This window comes from Lynx canadensis, chromosome A1, assembly GCF_007474595.2.
Source record: "Lynx canadensis isolate LIC74 chromosome A1, mLynCan4.pri.v2, whole genome shotgun sequence".
Lineage (NCBI taxonomy): Eukaryota > Metazoa > Chordata > Mammalia > Carnivora > Felidae > Lynx > Lynx canadensis.
In genome coordinates, this window is record NC_044303.2 from 107,099,066 (window position 1) to 107,115,224 (window position 16,159).

Sequence of the window (16,159 nt, forward strand, 5' to 3'; positions counted from 1 at the left end):
TCCAGAATGAATATAGAAGCAGATATGAGAATTGACCTATTTTGTGTTTGACCATATATTATAGAGAGTTGCAAAAAATTAAAAACAATGCTACTTTTCTCACTAAGCTTTTTGCTTTTCACATACAGCTTTTTTCATACAAATGTTATATGGGTTAATGTGTAATGGGTTTATTTTTTAATAAATAAATACATTTTATTTTTTTATTTAAAAATTTTTAATATTTCTTTACTTTTGAGAGAGAGAGAGAGAGAGAGAGAGAGAGAGAGAGAGAGAGAGAGGACAAGCAGGGGAGGGACAGAGAGAGAGACAGAGAGACAGAGAATCCGAAGCTCCCAGTTCTAAGCTGTTAGTACAGAGCCTGATGCGGGGCTGGAACTCACAAACCGGAGATCATGGCATGAGCCAAAATCGGAGACACACCCGACTGAGCCAACCAGGCGCCCCAAATAAATAAATAAATTTTAAAGTTTTCAAAGGCTCTGTGGCAAAATTTTGTAGATATAATGCACAAATGGAAAAGCTCTGCAGGGCTCAATAGCTGTTAAGACTGAAAGCAAAATGTTTTAAAATCACTGTTTTGAAACATGAGCTCACTTGTGAACATTTGGGGAAAGTGCTATGCCAGGGTGCTCTTAAGTCCAGATATCATGCTCCATAGCAATTGGATAGTGAGTGTGGGTTTCAGGAAATGGATGATGAGTGATGTCTTGGAGCTTTGAGTTTTTAATGTGTAAATGACCATTTAAGCAGTAAGTATGGTTGAAATGTCCCAGGGAATATACACAATAAGAGGACAGTTAGGACCAATTCCCAAGAAAGAGCAACCTGAAAAGATAGACACAAATAGAAGAGTTTGCAAAAAGGCCCAAATGAAATGTGTAAACACAGGAAGGAATTGAGGGCAGTGAAGTGTCACAGAAAGGAAGGGTCAAGTGTTTCCATAAGAACAGAGCAGTCAGCAGGACATCTGGCAAATCCTGCCACAGGACCAAGTAAGAAGAGGAGTATGGTGACTTTGGTGAGAGAAGTTTCAGTGACCTTGTCGGGGAACAGGTTGGCAGAATTCACACATAAATGGTTTTAGATGAAGCAGAAGATGGAAAATTTGCCAGAGCAACTTTCAAAACAATTTACTTAAAAGAGAAAGAGAGGGGCACCTGGGTGGCTCATTCCATTGAGCATCCGACTTTGGCTCTGGTCATCATTTTCCTGCTGTCAGTGTGGAGCCTACTTCATATCCTCTGTCCCCCTCTCGCTGCCCTTCCCCTGTTTGTTCTCTCTCTCTCTCTGTCTGTCTCTCTCAAAAAATAAATAAATAAAAAACATTTTTAAAAAGGGAAGGAGGGAAGTGATAGGATAACTGGGGAGGAAGGAACATAAGATGGGTCAGGATTTTGTTACAGGGAATATTAATCTACCCACAAAGTGGCTTATTGGTCTATTTATATAGTTATTTCCCTATGTCTGTCTTCCTTGTGTAAATGTTAGTACCTTGTGCCAACTGGTCCATTTAATACCCCTCTCTATATTTTTAGCATCTGCTTCCTATCAGACAAATCCAAGAAAGGTCATACTTGTTTGTTTACATTAATTAATTAACTCTTATACTATTTTTTAATATAAAGCAGGCTTACTATTTTTTATTTTTTTAAATGATTTATTTATTTTGAGGGAGAGAGGAATAGTGGGTTAGGGGCAGAGAAAGAGGGAGAGAGAATTCCAAGGAGGTTCTGTGCTGATACAGTGCACAGGCAGATGTGGGGCTTGAACACATGAACCATGAGATCATGACCTGAGCAGAAATCAAGAGTTGGACGTTTAACTGACTGAGCCACGCAGGTACCCCAGCTTACCATTCTTAAAAAAGGAAATAAAGAGCTAGCTACCATCCCATTTGAAACAAGTCTTAAAATGCTCATGTTAATAAGGCCATGGCAGCTAAATTGATACCACTTAGGCCAGAGACTAACATATAAAAAAATTCCTGAAAAATATGGATGAAAATAAATCATTTTTAACACACAGAAAAATATGTTTTCCTAGTTTCTCCCTGATGAGGGGTTGTGTATTGACCGCATTTATTTCAAGCCAGTGAAACTGGGAAAGCAGGGGAGAGTCACCAACTGTGGGAGCTCTGAGAAAGGAACTGAAATTTGACTGATGTAAAGATGTGCTCAGTTCATCTGTTTATATATATCTAGAGAGTGGAACTTTGAAATCCTAAATATACATTGTAGTTATTAACAGTGATCTTTTAAAGGTCTATAAAGAATTAGTGAAGTGAAATCATCATGGAAAATCATATGTTCAGAAGAAAAATAAAATGAGCCTAATTAAAAGTGCTGGTGATTAAAATTTTTATGTCCAATTCATAATTCTTCAATTATTTTCATGACAGTACTCTAACATCTGTGTATAAAAAAATTCCATTACAGGGGCGCCTGGGTGGCGCAGTCGGTTAAGCGTCCGACTTCAGCCAGGTCACGATCTCGCGGTCCGTGAGTTCGAGCCCCGCGTCAGGCCCTGGGCTGATGGCTCAGAGCCTGGAGCCTGTTTCTGATTCTGTGTCTCCCTCTCTCTCTGCCCCTCCCCCGTTCATGCTGTCTCTCTCTGTCCCAAAAATAAATAAACGTTGAAAAAAAAAAATTTAAAATAAAAATAAAAAAAAAAATTCCATTACAAACACAAGGAAGCCTCTATAGGCTCAAAACTATAACAGAATTACGCACAACTGAGAAATCAGCAGCATGCTAATGACCATTTGTTTTATTCATTTGTGAGATGGCTAATTGGTGAAGTGAACACTGTCTACCATAATTTTTCATTAAAGAAACATTTTTCTTTTAAACTAGCAGCTCGTTTTCCACAGAGCAGAGCCAATGACAGGTTCTCAAAATGTTATCAGTAAATGCCATCCAGCTCTAATTACCGATGCGAAACAGGACTAGTAAACTCTTCACTCTTTCAGTATGTCGGTACAAAATACAGTAGGTACTAAACTTAAACCTTGTTTGTGATAGACATCTATCACGTTCTTCATTCCCCACCATCTTTGTAGGGCTTTTCTGTTCAGGGGGAAATGTCTACGGTATGACATTTACAACGTGAAAATCAGAAGCAAATTGTTAGCTTCCTTTGCGGAGAGTGTGAAGGCAGGTGACCAGAGCACCACAGTCAGACACACCTGCTGAGCCTTCTAGTCAGAAACGAGGGGGAACAAGTGGATGCGGGATGTAGGAGCAGGGACAGCACTGGCTTCCCACAGGTGGCAGTGCTGGGCTTGCTGGGCGCACAAGCACAATTAGCCCTGGCGGCTGTGCAGTCACGCTGAACGTCTGCTCTTTGGCACCCAGCAGAGGCACTGGGCACAGTTTCCTCCACAGTCCATTCCCATGTCATGTTTTGCAGTATTACCAGCAAAAGCTTAGTTTTGAGTCTCTTTTTGCCCCCAAAGTATCCTGCTGAATTCATTAACCATCTGTTATTCTTCATACATGGCTTTTCTGATTCAACTAGTCAGAACAGAATCTATTGTTTACATCAAGTGTTATGAGTGGTACACCATTGTAGCTTGTCAATGGGGGGGGGGGGGGCTGGGAATCAAGGTCTCCATGCTGCTTTGAGCTATTTGAGTCTTTATTGGAAGACCTTATGTTTCCAGTCTGAAAGGCCGATGAAACTGAGCAGCAAAGTGCAAGAATTGCCTGACCCGCACAGGTTTGAATTTGCTTCCTAACACCACCATAATTCGCTGTGGATAAGTAACTTCCTCTCTTTGATTCTTAATTGTATCACTTAAGATAGATGATAATAATACCTAATAATTGTCAGGATTAAATGGGATAATATTTACAAAGTATTACCGCAGTGCTTCATACTTCAAGCTGACCGACAAAGAGCTTTTATTCAGCTATTGTTAATGCCTCATAATGGTGAATTTTCAGTTACAGAGCATCTAATCCATTCAAGCTACTTTAAGCAGAAAGGGATTTATTTTAGAGGATTAAATCACTTCCAGGATGTTTGGGAGGGCTGAAGAAATGGAGGTGAGGGTGAACTTCTAGAAAAGCCCCAAAGCCACCCTCAGACTATGCTAACAGAAAGCTGCTATCCCAGTTCTGACCGGTCAAGTGTAGCATCAGGAAGCTGTTTGGTAACTAGAAAGCTTTTACTAAAGGGCTGGCTCTACCACCTGTGTTATGCTCAGGACGCTCTCTGCGGGATCAGAAAATCATGATTCGATCCCCATCAAACTAAAAATATGCTTAGTTTGGCCTATTTTTGAACTCTATACAAACAGAACCATAATGTAAATACTCTTTTGTGTCAACCATTCACCATCATGTTTGTGAGATGCAGGAGTTCTGCTCTGTGCAGTCGTGGTGCAGTCTTTATCGTTGCTTTCTAGAGGGGTAAGGTAGGCACAATTGTGTCTCCCAGAGATGTCAACATGCTAACACCTAGAACCTGTGACTGAGTTACAGCACAAGGCAAAGGAATATTGATTCGCAGACGGAAATAGGTTGCTAATCAGCTGGCCTTAATATAGGGGGATTATTCTGATTCTCCAGGTGGGCTCAAGGTAATCATGAGGGTCCTTAAAAGTGGAAGAGGAGGAACCGTGGGTCAGAGACAGCTTTGTGGGAAGGGCTCAGCCGGATTTGCTAGGTTTGAAGATGAAGGAAGTGGTCTAGGGGCCACAAAAGTTAAAAAGTACAAAATACAGTAATGAAAACTGAGTGTCTTCTAGAAGCTAGAAAAGGTTCTTCCCTTAGAGCCTCCAGAAAAGAGTACAGGCCTGTCAACCCTGCGATTGCAGCCCAGGGCAGCCTGCAGTGGACGTCTGGCCTACAAAACTGTAAGAGAATACATTTGTGTTGTTTTAAGCCACTCGTGTTGTGGTCGTTTGTGATAGTTTGTGGTAATTTGTGATGTTATGGAAAACTAATATCTAAGGGTTCCCATCTTTGGCCCCACGGACCTTTTGGAGCAGATAATTCTTTGTCACAGGGGCCGCGCTGTGTAATGTAAGATGTTCAGCAGCGTCCCTAGATTATACCCACGAAATGCCGTTAGCGCTACCGGGTGTTAAACGTAAGGGACGACTCACTAAATTCTACTTCCTGACACGAGTATTATACTATATGTTAACTAACTAAAATTTAAAGAAAAACTTAAAATTGGTTAATTAAAAAAAAAATTTTAACGCCATTAGTACTTCTGCTAGCTGTGACACTCAGAAATGTTTTCCAGAAACCGCCAAGATGGCTCCCACATGAGAAGCAATACACAACGGTATTTTATCTTATAAATATGCTGCAATTTATTTAGCCAACCTATTTGAAGATTTTTGGATTATTTCCAAAATTACTATAACTAATAATGCTTTTTGAATATTATCCGCCTATGTGTTTCAGTTAATATATGTGCAGCTTATTCTTGGGTATATACTGGAAAATGAAATCGCTTGGTTACAGAGTATGCTTTTTATACCAATATGCAATTTTCCATGCAATGTGTGAAAATTCCCATTGCATCCCATTCTTGCTAATACTTAGCGTTGCCTGCCTTTTTAATTTTAGCCATCCTATGTGGAGAAACGGGAACCCTTTTGCACTGTTGGTGGGAATGCAAACTGGTACAGCCACTCTGGAAAACAGTGTGGAGGTTCCTCAAAAAATTAAAAATAGACCTACCCTATGAGCCAGCAGTAGCACTGCTAGGAATTTACCCAAGGGATACAGGAGTACTGATGCATAGGGGCACTGTACCCCAATGTTTATAGCAGCACTCTCAGCAATAGCCAAATTGTGGAAAAAGCCTAAATGTCCATCAACTGATGAATGGATAAAGAAACTGTGGTTTATATACACAATGGAGTACTACGTGGCAATGAGAAAGAACGAAATATGGCCCTTTGTAGCAACGTGGATGGAACTGGAGAGTGTGATGCTAAGTGAAATAAGCCATACAGAGAAAGACAGATACCATATGGTTTCACTCTTAAGTGGATCCTGAGAAACTTAACAGAAACCCATGGGGGAGGGGAAGGGAAAAAAAAAAAAAGAGGTTAGAATGGGAGAGAGCCAAAGCATAAGAGACTCTTAAAAACTGAGAACAAACTGAAGGTTGATGGGGGGTGGGAGGGAGGGAAGGGTGGGTGATGGGTATTGAGGAGTGCATCTTTTGGGATGAGCACTGGGCGCTGTATGGAAACCAATCTGACAAGAAATTTCATATATTAAAAAAAATAATAAAAATAAAATGCTGACGGGTAACAAAATAAATAAATAAATAAATAAATAAATAAATAAATAAATAAATAAAAGTTAGTTTCCTGAAAAAAAAATAATTTTAGCCATCCTAGTGAGTGTGCACAGTATCTTCTTGTGATTTAAATTTGCACTTCCATGATATCTACTAAAGTTATGCATCTTTTCAATATGTGTAGTCCCTATGCTAGTCTTATTTATGCAGCGTCTAATCAAATATTTTTTTGCATTGTTGTTTTTCTTGTTTAACTTCTGGAGGTTATTTTCATGTTCAGATCCATGTTCTCTATTTAGATAGGAATATATGTTGACTGGGTGATTGATCCTAATTATCTCAGTACAGTAAAGTTGTTGTTACCTATTGGGGTTAAGATTTAGTCCGGAATCGAGGTAAAACTCTGTAGTGCCTCATGGGTGGGCATTTACCTTAATTTTTGTGTTCTCAACACTGTGAGAATCCCCCAAATTCTATTTTCCTTTGCGGAGGCTTTCCAGTGTGGCTTCTTCGTCTCTGTGCAGATGCTTCGAGGAGAGACACCTTGCTGGGTAGGGCTCTCATCTCCGTGCCTTGCTTCTCTTCTGCATCTTGGCTGCCCCACATCTAGGTGTCTGTCTCTCTGGATCTGTGCAGGTGGCCAACACTGTGTGGGCACCTCTCTTTCTTCTCTGTGGTGCCCCTCTTAGTTTCCCTGCCTGCCTCCCCAGTACCCCCTACAAGAATTGTCAAATACCTTGATGGGAACAGCAGAATTCAGGTCACTTTGTGATCTTGTTTCTCATGTTCTGGTTGCCTCAGGAACTCTCTAATCCCTTCCAACAGACAATTTTGTATTTCGGAGCAAATTTGTGTTGGGCTAACTATTCTCCCCTGGAGGGATGAGCTGCTGAATTCCACCGTAGCTGGATGTTCGTGTCAAAGGGGAGTTCTGAGGCCTAAATCTCACAGTCCTTGTAATCATCCCCAATTCCCTCCTCTTCATTCAGCATCATTGTTCTACACTGTATTTTAATGTTTCATGATACTAAGATGTTTCTGATGCTCAGCTACACCAGGATCTGTAGCCAGCGATAAAAGATTGTTTCAGGAAAATCGCAGTGCTCTCAACCTCTGACTGTGCCTTGTACTGAGAACATCAAACTATGAGTTGGTTATTTTCTTTTTTTGTCTAGTACAGTTAGAGGCAGTGAGATTGTGCTCTTCATGCTCCAGTGGTTCATTGTAATAGCTGCTAGGCCTAACAAAGAGTTAGCCTCATTTCCCATCAAATGACCATATGTGAAAATTAATTGTTTTCCCATGGTTTCCATGGGCCAGTTTCCTATAATTTGATGTTCATGCAGTTCTTTCCAGGTAGGATTATTTGTCCCAGATTCCCATTTCCTTGAGAGTTCCATGAGCTACACACATCCCTGTTACTCAGAAGTGCATTGTTTCAGAAATAGGCAGTATCTGGTTTAACATAAAAGGGAAATGTTGACCATTCTTCGAGAATGGTTAGGACAACTGAACAAATAGAATAGGCTAAACTTCTAGGGAAAACATATCAAAGCAATACATAAGACTCGGGCTGTTCGAGGGCCTACCACCTCTGCTGTGATCACAAGCTATAGAATCAGAAGTGGCTGTCGCCTCTCTTTCTCTAGAACCATTTCACCTCTGCCAAGTCCTGGACCGTCACGACAAGTCTCAAGCCCAGCTTGTCCTTCTCTTACTCGATTTTGAATCCAAGGCTCATGTGAGTGCATCTAATTGGCAAAACCAAATCCTGATCTGATACCCTCCCTGCGAGAGAGGAGGGAAATGCAGCCTGAAGTTTTCAGCCTTTGCATTCGAGGAATGTATTCAAGAGGGGACCTGGAAATAATGACAAGCCAGTCTGCAGTGTCCACCACCCCACTCGTGACCTATTTCCCAGTGTATCATAATTCTTGTTTCTTCACATTACTTGACCAGGATGTCTTGCTCATAGGCTCCTTATACTATGTGTCAATAATGAAGTGATTCTGTCCTTCAGACCTGCTTCTCTCCCTGTTCTTTGTCTTGGGGAACAACACTGACCCAAACTAGAAGCCTGATAGGTAGCATAGGTACTTCGTACTTTTATTTCATAACAGGCTTTCAGTTTTATTTGTTTATTTATTTATTTGATGCTAGATTTATTTATTTTTATTTATTTTTCAATTTTATTTAAATCCATGTTAGTTAACATATAGCATAATAATGGTTTCAGGAGTAGATACATATTTCTTTTTAAGAGAGAGAGCGTGAGCCAGGGAGAGAAACAGAGGGGGAGACAGAGAGAGAGAGAGAGAGAGAGAGAGAGAGAGAGAGAATATCTATGTCCCAATGTGGGGCTTGATCCCACAACCCCGGGATCATGACCAGAACTGAAATCAAGAGTCAGACACTCAAATGACTGAGACACCCAGGTGCCCCTTCTGGGGATATTGTCTCCTTAATAAGCTTTTTATCTTCTCCGTTCTCTCTACTCCTTAATTCACTTGGACTTTTTCTTTCTTAGATTATTTTCATAGCCTTTAATTTTCTTCTTTCTTCTGGACTCTCTTTCTACACCCTCCGCTCCAAACAGAGCATAGCCTTCCCACTACTGATGGAGCTTTTGGTCATTTTGCACATCCATCCAGGTGTGCACCCTTCAGGGTATGTATACAGCCACAGAGAGCTACTAATTGACCAAAGGCATTTTGTATTTTTCTTTTTCACTCTCATTTCTAATATTCCCCCTGCCTGAAAGTTCTTTTGCTTATCATTCTTTTTTTTTTTTTTTAAGTCCTGCTCATTCTTTAAAACTCTGTTCATATGTCACTCATTCCAGGAAGCCTTTCTAAACTTGGTCTGCTTTAGATGTGCATAATCTGTGACAGCATCGAACATACTGTTCCATCATTAAGGCTTCACTGGTCTGTTTCTTTCCACTAGACCATCAGATCCTTGAGGGTGGGTATACCATATATTAAACGTTATTTGCCGAAAGTATAATGTTAATAGCTGGAGTTGAGTAGTCCCGCCTACTTGTGGGGGAGTGGGGTGGGAACAGTGATTAGAATAGAAATCTTAGTAGTATTTTGCAAGGCCTAAAAATTAGATTATGATTTTGAGATAATTGCAAGCTGGAACTTGATAGTCTGTTTTCCACACTTGGTATGTTCTCAATGTTGACAGTGAGGAACAAACTTTACTAACCTGAGCCAGGAACCTTTGTCCTAAAAAATTCTCTGTTCAAGTTAGGGTTAAAATATTTTCTAAAAAGTTAATGAACACCACTTCTCACAAAATTAGAATTTCAGTGTCATTAATAGGGCATAACCATTAATTTTAAAATCTTCCAAAATGTATACATTGTGAGCAAAAAATCCACAAATGTAACGTGTTGTATGAGGATTACATTCTCCCATAGGGCACTTTTTCTAAAGTATTAGAATTAAAAAAAAAAATCAATACTAACATTGTAAGGTGAACTGAAAAAGCATTTAACCTTTACAGAATGTTTTTTTTAAGTTTATTTATTTTGAAAGAGGGAGAGAGAGAGCAGGGAAGGGACAGAGAGTGAGGGAAAGAGAGAATCCCAAACAGGCTACACACTGTCAGAGCAGAGCCCAATGTAGGGCTCAATCTCATGACTTTGAGATCATGACCTGAGCTGAGATCAAAAGCCAGATGCTTAACTGATTGAGCCACCCAGGTGCCTCTTACTGAATATATTCTTAAATAAAACCTCATTCCTTTTAATACCACACCTCACTGATCTGGCACACTTACTCTGAATATAATACTGTTCTTTGTATACAAAGACCACACTACTGCCCAGGGACCAGTAGAGTATGTAGTTTTTTTAAAGGGATAGTAAACATCCATTTGTGAACCTGAGTTGCACCAAACATAGTCAGGGCATTAAAAAAAAAACAAAACAAAAAAAACAATAAACAGCATGCATTTTTAAAATGTTCAAACAAAATGACAGGTTTATCTCTGAATTAGAAGTAGAGCAAAACCAGGTTCTAACCAAGTTGTTTATCAAACTGTATTCAAAGTAACATTGATAAGATTTTAATAGTAGTCTTTGAAAATAGTAATGTGGCAAAGAAACTTGGGATGCAGGGTTAAACAAATTTGGAAAGGCTTGTTTTTGTCTTATCTTGGGTTTGGGTTTTACAAGACTTCTCAAAGTCTTCATATGATAATAAGAATTTTGTGGCTTCTCTAAGAAGGTATTAGAGTATGCAGTGTCCCCAAAGGACCTGACCACAGAATCGTCCCCGCTCTCAAATATGCACACTTTTCAAATAACTGGTGTACATTCTTCAGCATTTAATTAGGGTAATGCTATCCTAACACACACACACACACACATACATACATACATACATACATAAAAAATAACAGTTGCCAGGAAATCTTGGCAGCAGAATTTTATATAAAACAAAAATTTTAACACAAAATTGGACTTTATGAATCAAAACAAAGTTCAGAAAAATTTTACCTTTAAAAAAAAACTAAGTGAGGCACCTGGGTGGCTCAGTTCGTTAAGTGTCTGACTCTCGATTTTGGCTCAAGTCATGAACTCACGATTTGTGAGATCAAGCGTGGCATCAGGCTCTGTACTGTCAGCATGAAGCCTGCTTGGGATTCTCTCTCTTTGCCCCACTTGGACTGTCTCTGTCTCTGTCCCTCTCTCTCTCTCTCTCTCTCTCAAAATAAATAAATAAACATTTAAAAAATAATAAAAAATAAAAAAACTGAGTAATAAGAATAATCTTCCCACTGAGTCCCTTCCCTGAAAGAGAAACAATGGCTAGTTTGCAGAAAAGGGTTTTTTCCCCCTTTTGTTTCTTCCTTCCTTCCCTCCTTCCTTTCTTCCTTCCTTCCTTCCTTTTTTGGTCTGGCAGAATTGTACCTCAATTCTCAATTAACGGTGTCAGAAATGAAGTCCTCCCTTTAGAACTAATTTCTGCATTCAGTAGCTGGCTCTAGCAGGAATATCTCTCTTGAACTGAAACCACTCACGGGCTGTGCTCCTGGTACTGCAGCCTCTAAGAGGTACGCTAAGTTCACTCTGAGTTGCAAAACTGTACTACTGAATCTATAAATGAACCCCTAAACAATTAGGTGCCAACTAGGTACCAATCTCTTGTTTGTTTGTTTGTTTGTTGAGATAGTATTCATATTAAATATACCATTTTAAAGTGTGGAATTCATTGGTTTTAGGATATTTACAACATTGTGCAATCATCAACAAATTCCAGAACATATCTATCACCATCCTGCAGAATACCTCTTACCTGTTTTGCTTTGTTTTTTCAATTTTTTTAATGTTTGTTTATTTTTGAGAGAGAGAGACAGAGCATGAACAGGGGAGAGGCAGAGAGAGGGAGACACAGAATCGGAAGCAGGCTCCAGGCTCTGAGCTGTCAGCAAAGAGCCTGACGTGGGGCTCGAACCCACAAACCATGAGATCATGACCTGAGCCGAAGTCAGACGCTTAACTGAGTGAGCCACCCAGGTGTCTCAGAATATCTCCTACTTGTGAGCAGCCACTCCCAAATCCCCTCATTTGCTCACAACTACTCATCTGCTTTCTCTCTGTCTTTGCCTATTTTAATAGGAATTTCATATGAATGAAATCAGATCATATGTGACCTTTTGTGTCTGGCTACTTTCACTTAGCATAATGTTTTCGAGGTTTATCTCTCAGTACTTTATTCTTTTTTATTTTTCAATAATCTTCCACTGTGTGAACATAACATATTTTGTTTACCCATTAATCCATTAAGGGGCATTTGGGTTATTTCCACTTTTTTGGCTATTGTGAATAATGTGGCTATGAACAAGTTTTTATATAAACATGATTAGTGTACAAATTCTTGTGTGAACATGTGTTTTTAGTCCTTTTGGATAGGTACCTAAGAGGAATTGCTGGGTCATATACCTCGATGTTTAACATTTTGAGGAATGGCCAAAATACTTTATTTACACAGAGGAAGCACCATTTTTCTCTCCCATCCGCAAGGTATGAAGGTTCCAATTTCTTCAGAGCCTCATCAACTTTTGTTATTTTTCTGAAAATGTAACAAACCCTTATAATTTAACAATAAAAGGGCAATTAATGCAAAAATGGGCAAATAATTTAAATAGTTTTCCAGATAAGATATACAAATGACTAATGAGGTCAGGAAAAGATGCTCAACATTGTTAGTCATTAAGGAAATGCAAATCAAAACTACTTGTAGTTCTCTTGAACTTGAATAGAATATCCTGTAACTGTTTTTTACTTTTCTTGAAGAGATCCATAGTTAGTTGCAAGGCAACTAACTTCACCTAGAAATAAAACACCTGGTGATCCCTGTACTTCTTTGCCATAAGCATTGCTAATCAGTTACCCATTTCATTATTAACCTTGTTCCTTTCTTTCTTTAGTCAAATTTGTACTTCATGCCCATTATCAAAGATGGGGTCTGTATTGTTCCCTATATGATTCCTGAATCTATGATAACTTTTTGGCACCATGAAGGAATTAATTCTGTATTTTCAGTAGAACACTTCACCTTGAAAGGTGAACAGCATTTGACTACATGTTTTTTATGGACTATTGCCAGCACAGTTTTACTATTGTTTTCAGGTCTCCTACCATTTTATAGTTTAATCTTAGATCCAAGAAACCTTCGTTCTTAAATGGGTCATAGTTCTTTTTAAATACTATTCAAGAGCCTCAATTTTATTTATTTTTTAATGTTTATTTTTGAGACAGAGAGAGCACGCACGTAAGAGCGTGCACAAGCAGGGGAGGGGCAGAGAGAGAGGGAGACACAGAATCCGCAGCAGGCTCCAGGCTCAGAGCTGTCAGCACAAAGCCTGATGTGGGGCTCAAATCCATGAACCATGAGATCATGACCTGAGCCGAAGTCAGACGCTCAACCGACTGAGCCACCCAGGTGTTCCCAAGAGCCTCAATTTTAAAATCTAGTTAAGTGTAACAATACAACATTGGATAGAAATACAAAGGTGACATTGCAGACTATATCACACAAGATAGTAACGTTCTGTATCTAAAATGTATGAAAATTAGGGGCGCCTGGGTGGCGCAGTCGGTTAAGCGTCCGACTTCAGCCAGGTCACGATCTCGCGGTCCATGAGTTCGAGCCCCGCGTCAGGCTCTGGGCTGATGGCTCAGAGCCTGGAGCCTGTTTCTGATTCTCTGTCTCCCTCTCTCTCTGCCCCTCCCCCGTTCATGCTCTGTCTCTCTCTGTCCCAAAAATAGAATAAACGTTGAAAGAAAAAAAAAAAATTTTAAATGTATGAAAATTAGAAGATCATCTAATAACACTCAGACACAGACATACACATGTTTCTAATGAAATACTGGGAGAAAAACCTGGACAAAAGGAAGTAGTGACCTACTTAGTTTTTCCTGAATGTTTTATCTTTGAGGCCAGAAATTTCACAGGTAACGTTTTGGTTCAAAAGATAATGGGAAGTACTTACAAGAATCATTCCATGTGCATGTTAAAACCTTTTCTTCATGACAGGGCATAATAAGATCATTTTTATATATAAGCCTTGCTCTTTTTTGCATGCCAGTAAGAAAAATACTACATCACATAATTGCTTTAAAAGTGGTCATTAAAAGTGAGAAATACATCTTTACACAACATTTTCACTTTTACAAAATTGCTTTATTTCCCAGTTTGGAAGAATTTGCTGAAGAGTGCACATAGATGTTTGAGAGTAAATTATGAGAGGCCATATTGGCGATACTGATTTTAGAAGCTTATGGTTCTCAGTGGAATTTTGATGAATGTCTTCAATGTATATTTATGCATATTAACAACATTTGAATTCCTCCCTGACTATAGTACTGCCTCTGAAATACTGAGCTTTCAAGCAGACTTAAAAGGTTTCATTAAAGGGGATGTTTTTCATTTCATCTCTGGGCATACACTTGCTCTTACTCTGCATCCTAGGTGGCTATGTATATGCTAAAGAAAATAATGTAAGCTGTAGCTCCATACTTGCAAATATTAATAACTCTGGCAAGGTTGAAATGCATTTTCTTTTCCTTCCTTCCACCTTATTTTCTTCGACAGTCATCTATCTGCATTACATTGCCTGTTTTGTTTAAAAGGCAGGACTCTTCTCCTTTTCCCCTGAGAATCATTTCAGAAGGTAGAATCTATGCCTTCTTAGAAACCAAGGGGTCCCACGTGAGGTAGCCTTTGGTGTATAATCCATTCTCAATCCACCAAACAGTCCTTACTAGTGAAAAATATGCGGGGCCAGTATCCATGACTTGATCGTTCAAAGGACTTTTTTTAAAAATTTTTTTTTTAACGTTTATTTATTTTTGAGACAGGAAGAGACAGCATGAACGGGGGAGAGTCAGAGAGAGAGGGAGACACAGAATCTGAAACAGGCTCCAGGCTCCGAGCTGTCAGCACCGAGCCTGACACGGGGCTCGAACTCAGGGACTGTGAGATCATGACCTGAGCCGAAGTCGGACGCTTAACCGACTGAGCCACCCAGGCGCCCCTCAAAGGACTTTTAAAGCAAAATTGACTTATTTTATTAGTAAGAGGCTACCTTTTGCTCTTCCGTATTCTATCTCAACATGGGGTGCGCTATTTGGTATGCCTTTTGATGATTTACATTTGAAAGGGCATGCAAAGTAATTGTAAAGATATTTTCATCTCCCCTCTCTGCTAACAGATTTGAAAAATGAAATGTGTTTCCTCTATTACTGATTTTTCTCGCTTTGCCTGTGGCAAATGCAGATTCTTATCTCTTAACTTTTGATGCACATGTCAGCATGTTCCTGTTTCATTCGCTCTCTCATTCAGCAGTGAGCTCAAAACTGATGGTAAAAGTGCGGTGGGATCCCAGAACTGTCCATGACGTGCCAATTCCTCTTCAGCATAATCCACAAGTGTCAGACCGTTTCTCCAAGTTAAAGTCAAGCTGACATCATATTACCTGCCCATTCCCTTGATCTCAAGGGAGATCAACACACTTGCCATCCTTTGATCTTTCTCAAGGGTCTCTGCAAATTTTCCCAATTTTCTGAAAATAGCAACTGAACCACTAACTCTAGAACACTGTATCAATGGAGACATCTACTGGATCCAAACGTCACGGCTTCTTGGGATCAGCACTTTTTCCTTGCCTTCTCAACTCAGATTTTGAAAGTAGGCACTTTTTCAAGGGAATTTTTAAGCAATAGAGGTTAAAAAAAAATGAAATTCGCATCAGAAAAAGCCAAAAGCATCAGAGTGAACAGATGAAAAAAAACACAGATTTTATGTTCTAATACAACCGTAATTGATAGTATTTATTGAACTCTCTTTTATGTAGAAGGCAATGTCTTCAGTGCTCTAAACCTATAACCTCATTCAGTTCTTACAACAGGCTAATGGAGGCAGATAATATTATCCTTTCTATTTTACAGATAAGAAAATTAGTAACATACCCAAGATCATATGCTAATAAGTGGTACTGTGATTAAGATCAAAGACTCTCTAAGGGCATCTGGGTGGCACAGTCAGTTCAGCATCTGACTCTTGATTTTCACTCAGGTCATGATCTCACTGTTGTGAGATGGGGTCCCAGGTCAGGCTCTGCACTGGACATTAAGCCTGCTTAAGATTCTCTCCCTGTCCTCTGCCCCTTCACTGCTCTCACTTTCTCAAAAAAAAAAAAAAAAAAAAATTAAAGTCTCAAAATTGACACAGCTGCACGACAGAAGACACTGGACTCCTTAATTTAGCCCTGTCTGTGAAACTAGTTCTAAGCCATCTTTGTTGTTGTTGTTGAGTAATTAATTAAACTTCTTTGGAGGGCATAATCTTTTTTTAACATAATTTATTGTCAGATT